The sequence below is a fragment of the Monodelphis domestica genome, chromosome 4 (genome assembly GCF_027887165.1).
Source record: "Monodelphis domestica isolate mMonDom1 chromosome 4, mMonDom1.pri, whole genome shotgun sequence".
In the NCBI taxonomy this organism is placed as follows: Eukaryota; Metazoa; Chordata; class Mammalia; order Didelphimorphia; family Didelphidae; genus Monodelphis; species Monodelphis domestica.
This window is the reverse complement of record NC_077230.1, coordinates 35208187-35214186: the sequence shown is the minus strand read 5'-3', so window position 1 is coordinate 35214186 and position 6000 is coordinate 35208187.

Genomic DNA, 6000 nt, shown 5'->3' with positions numbered 1-6000 from the left:
GGAAGTAAAATCCCTTAAAAGTTCATATAACAAAAGTAACATGGATGTAAAATCCCTTAAAAGTTCATATAATAAAAGTAACATGGAAGTAAAATCCGTTAAAAGTTCATATAACAAAAGTAACATAGAAGTAAATTCCTTAAAAGTTCATATAACAAAAGTAACATGGATGTAAAATCCCTTAAAAGTTGATATAACAAAAGTAACATGGATGTAAAATCCCTTAAAAGTTAATAATACCAAAAGTAACGTGCATATAACAAAAGTAACATGGAAGTAAAATCCCTAAAGGTCCATGTAACAAAATTAACAAGGAAGTAATATCCCTTACAAGTTCATATAACAAAAGTAACATGGACGTAAAATCCTTAAAACTTCATATAACAAAAGTAACATGGATGTAAAATCCCTTAAAAGTTCATATAACAAAAGTAACATAGAAGTGAAATGATTAAAAGTTAATAATAACAAAAGTAACAGTAATAAAATGCTTAAAAGTTCATATAAAAACGTAGCATACAAGTGAAATGATTAAAAGTTAATAATAACAAAAGTAACGTGCGTATAACAAAAGTAAAATGGAAGTAAAATTCCTAAAGGTTCATATAACAAAAGTAACATGAATGTGAAATGATTAAAAGTTAATAATAGCAAAAGTAACAGTAATAAAATGATTAAAAGTTCATATAACAAAAGTAACATGGAAGTAAAATCCCTTAAAAGTTCATATAACAAAAGTAACATGGAAGTAAAATCCTTTAAAAGTTCATATAACAAAAGTAACATGGAAGTAAAATCCCTTAAAGGTTCATATAACAAATGTAACACCAAAGTGAAATGATTAAAAATTAATAAAAAAAAAGTAACAGTAATAAAATGATTAAAAGTTCATATAACAAGTAACATGGAAGTGAAATGATTAAAAGTTAATAATAACAAAAGTAACAGTAATAAAATGATTAAAAGATCATATAACAAAAGTAACATGGAAGTAAAATCCCTTAAAAGTTCATATAACAAAAGTAACATGGATGTAAAATCCCTTAAAAGTTCATATAACAAAAGTAACATGGAAGTAAAATCCGTTAAAAGTTCATATAACAAAAGTAACATAGAAGTAAATTCCTTAAAAGTTCATATAACAAAAGTAACATGGATGTAAAATCCCTTAAAAGTTCATATAACAAAAGTAACATAGAAGTGAAATGATTAAAAGTTAATAATAACAAAAATAACATGGAAGTAAAATCCCTTAAAAGTTCATATAACAAATGTAACATGAAAGTGAAATAATTAAAAGTTAATAATAACAAAAGTAACAGTAATAAAATGATTAAAAGTTCATATAACAAAAGTAACATGGAACTAAAATCCCTTAAAAGTTCATATAACAAAAGTAACATGGAAGTAAAATCCCTTAAAAGTTCCTATAACAAAAGTAACAGAAGTAAAATGATGAAAAGTCAATATAACAAAAGTAATTGCATTTTCCATTTTTGCCATCTTTCTGGTTCTGTGTCTTCTTTCCATCAATTTCTATAATAAGACGAAATGATGATTTTTTTCCCAAAAATCTCTAACTTTCTTAATAGCCTTAAGTATTTTCCGGCGGTCTTTCTTCTTGTTGACTTAGATTTCCTTTGGAAAGAAAAATTAAAAGTGTAATTTTGCATCTACTTATTCAGATGAATAGATTTTGTAATTCTTTACATAATGAACCTGAAAATGATGCTGCTATATGATCATTTCTAAAGAACAAAGATTTTCCAAGAATAGAAAAATATTCCCTACGTCTGGATGAAGTAAAAAAATACATCGTACAATCCTAAAATACATTAAGGAACTACCGTAATAGTAGAATTTATTTTTTGTCTAGTAAGTTATCATATTTCATGGATCAAGTATCTCCAGTCAAAGACAAAGGTATCATGCTAATGAGGATTTGCAATTTAGGCCTTATAAATATGAGATTCTATTTACTATAAATGAAATGAAATTTTGCCATTTTCCATGATTAATGTTTTTTAATCTGTTTCAGTGAAATTTCCCACTGATAGTCTATTGGAATGTGAATCCCCCTTGGCATGGGAGGGTCCTTCTCCTACCTACTTAAGATTACTTTAGGATAGAAACCTTTTGCTGACCAATGGAAAGGGCTTTGACCTATGCTTAAGCATAGAACACAAAGTTCTTTGAGTCATGTTTGATTTTAGAATTGATACAATAGAGATACTTGGTGTAGCAGTCCAGCCCACAGACACTATGGGGAGACAAGGAATGTGAGTGAGCACATAGCCATCCTGTGCATGGCAATAAATTTTATTGCCAGCGTGGCTGAAGTTTAGGTGCGAAACCTGGCTTTCCTTTGTCTCACTCTCCCGGGGATAATAACCCCACCTTCACCTTGTCATTATCCAATGGGAATACCCCAGGTAACTCATCCATATGTATTGAGGTATCATATAACTGTTCAATATGTATTGAGCTGTCAAGACTATAAATAAACGAGCCCCAGTAAGCTCCCCCCACTTGAAGAGCATTCCCAGGTTTGGCAAGGGGCATCTTCTCCCCTGCCTGTCTCTCTCTCTCTCTTCTCTATCTTTCTCACTAAGGCCTGGTCTTTAGGCCAGGCCTGCCTTACTTCTTCTCTTCCTCCTAATGCTACCTAGCATTATCTACCTCCTTCAGTTTCTGATCTCCTTTCCATCTGAGCTAGCATTATCCTCTGACCAGTATGGTGTTAAGTTGAGATCATTGGGTGGTTTTAGCCTGAATAATTACACTCAGTGGTCGGAGCTTAGCTGTGGCTCATACAAATAATATTTGTCTACTGACTCGGTTATTCACATCTCTAAAGTCGGCTCGTTCACGCCCTTCGCGGGATCAATACTTCTACTCTATCTCTATCCTCTCTTTTTCTCACCTTTACAGCCTCTCGCAGGCCGGGAGACCATACTTGGAATGACAGAACCAGGTCTTGGAACTTAAAATCTCCACCCTACTCAGTCCTAACAGGATTTACGAAGGGCTGCAGCATAGATCAAAATTTAATTATTCCAATCTCCACCCTACTCAGGGTAACAGGATTTAGGAAGGGCTGCAGCAAAGGATCAAGATTTAATTATTTGAGAATATGACCTTCAACAGACAGACATGTGCAAAGCCACAGACCTCTGGGCGGTCCTGGGTTAAGCTAGAGCCACCATTGGCACAGGGAAGACATGGACAGTGATTGGTAGATGTGAGAACTGAGGGGAGGGAACTTGGATGGTTTCCTTAAAGACAGCGGGGTCTGAGGACTAGGCGGGGTTGGTTGGAGAGGTTTTGCTCTGAGAGGTGGTGCTCTGAGAAGCTTGCTCTGAAGGAAGCTGGAGGTGGAGGCCCCTGAGACTGTTTCTCCATTTTGGTCACGTGAGTGTTAGGGACTGATCTCTTTTCTTTGCCTCAGCTATCTAAGGGCTTGGGCCTTTTAGCCCAGCCTAAACAGAAGAGGTATTTAAGCCCTATTCCCTTCTCTCCCCTTTCTCTCTCCCTCTCTCTCTCTATCTCTAATATCTTTCTTCCTCCTGTTTGTAATTAAACTCCATAAAAGGTTGACTGCTGACTTGAGTTTTCATTTAGGAATTACATAGCTGAATTCCTTGGCGACCTTAAGTTAATATATATCAGTCTTTTAAAGTGATTTCCTTGTCACACACAGCTGGGAAATGTCTGATGTCAAATTTGAACCCAGGATCTCCCATCTACAGGCCTGGCTTTCAATCCACTGAGCTACCCAGTGCCCCCCTCACATACTCTTGATACTCTTGCTAACAGTGTGATCCTCGGCAAGTCACTCACTACCCACTCCTTGCCCAGATCCTACTCCTCTTCTTCCTTGGAATTAATACATGGGGATTGATTCCAAAAAGGAATGGTAGGTTTTTAAAAATAAATAAATAAATAAAAATAAAAAGAAATGACCACATGTTAGCAATACTAAAAAGGGGAGGGGGGAATTTAACAAATCACTATCAAAAAGAAATCTCCCTTGATACTACATTCAAAAGGAGGTTAACATGATTTCCTTAAAACCATAAGATTGGCAAATAGATCATACATAGGATTTCCCATTTTTGTATTATGTTTTATATACTCTCTCCATAAAATTAGTGATTATATATATATATATGTTGTCTAATGTATTGTAAAAAAAAAGTCAATTCTTGAACTTACTTTTAGCGAGTGATTGTCCAGTGTAAGGAGTTTTTCACCACTTATTCCTTTACAATAAAATTTTACAACATACTCCTCCATTCCAATGCTCCATAACCAATTACCAACTTCAATATTTGTCCACTCTGTTGGCAATGTTTTAGGGGCTTCAGTAGAATAAGGACAGTAATCTTCCAATACCTGGAGGTCAAGAGACACAATATTTAAAAAGGTTCCATGGCTATATGTTAATATAACCATAGACAGCAAAACCTCAAAGGAGCCTTAGAGACCATTTGTTCCAAAATCATCCCTCATTTCACAGTTTTTTAATAAATTTTTCTTTTCAAGGCTGCTGTATTTCTTATCCCTACCACCCTTTTCTTTCATCTGTATGTCAAAAATTCACAGAACAACAAGAGATCTGAAGTGAGTTTTGTAAACCAGGAAAAAACTTTATTTTTTGCAATGAAAATACTTTGGAGCCTTTTTAAAAATAGCATTATTCTAAAACAGGCAAAATACTTGATATATTTTTCCTTAAGGAGTGATGACTTTGTAAGGGAATGTATTAATACTAAAATGTTTCCACCTACTCCAAGTTAAGACAAGATGAGAGGAAAATTATCTACCTCCAAAGTGTATTCAGTTATTCTCCATGGCCAAAATAAATTGAACTAAAATCTACCTTTACCCAGGTAGTTTTGTCTCTTCTTTGGCCAGGAACACAGGCCACTTTACCCAATATCCACCCAGGAAGGGAGTTGAGGCAACTTGGCCTGGTAGGAGCTGCTGGGGTTTCTGGGTCATGGGAGGCAGAGGAAGAGTCATCACCAGGTTCTAAGACTAGAAGTTAGATTAGCTAGGTGTTAGCTAACTTTAGAATCTAGTGATGGTTCTTATAAAGGCAAAGAACCCTCAAGTCCCCAATTCCATCTTCCAGTGTCTGATATCCATAACTTTCCAATTGAGGTTACCATATCAGTTGAGAAACTGGTCAGGAACTATTAAAGTGCATCCTAGTTTTTTGTCTATTTCTACTGATGGGTAATATTTCTAGAAAGTAAATGGAAACAAATCTTACTTTTTTTTTACAAGATTTTGCCAAGTTGACCATCATGATTACAAATGTTAAATATATTCGATGTTGTCACATTTAGGTTTGGAGGAAAGCTTGTATTTTATTGCCATTTATTATTTTATAAGTAAAAGAAAATTGAAAAAATATGCCCATCTCCATTAGACAGTGTTGTGGGGGTCCTTTTTCAGTATCTATTAAGAGATGGGACCATCCTTGGAGGATTCAAAAGAATTCCTAATGTGAGGCAATTCAGAATTTTATTCTTGCTAGCTAGAGCACAAACAAAATTGGGCGGGTCAGAAATACTTCCTAATGCCTGGTGGGTGATGAAATCTTTAGTTGGACTTACTCATGTGTACATGTGTATCTATTTATTTATGTATGTGTAAAAATATGTGTGTGAAGATCAATAGATATTTTCTCAATTGACCTCATACCTCATATTCTTTTTTTATTTTTAATATTTTTTCAAGTTTATATGATTCATTTTCTTTCCCTTTTCCCCTCCCAGAAGCAATAAGCAATTCTACTGGATTGTACAAATGTTATCCCTTGATATCTAATTTTATATTATTCATTTTTACCATAGAGCTCAAACCCCAAATCATATATTCATATAAACAAGTTCTAAGTGTTAAGTCTTAAGTTTTTCTTTTTCATTTCTATTCCCATAGTTCTCTCTCTCAATATAGATAGCATTCTTTCTCATAAGTCCTTCAGGAATG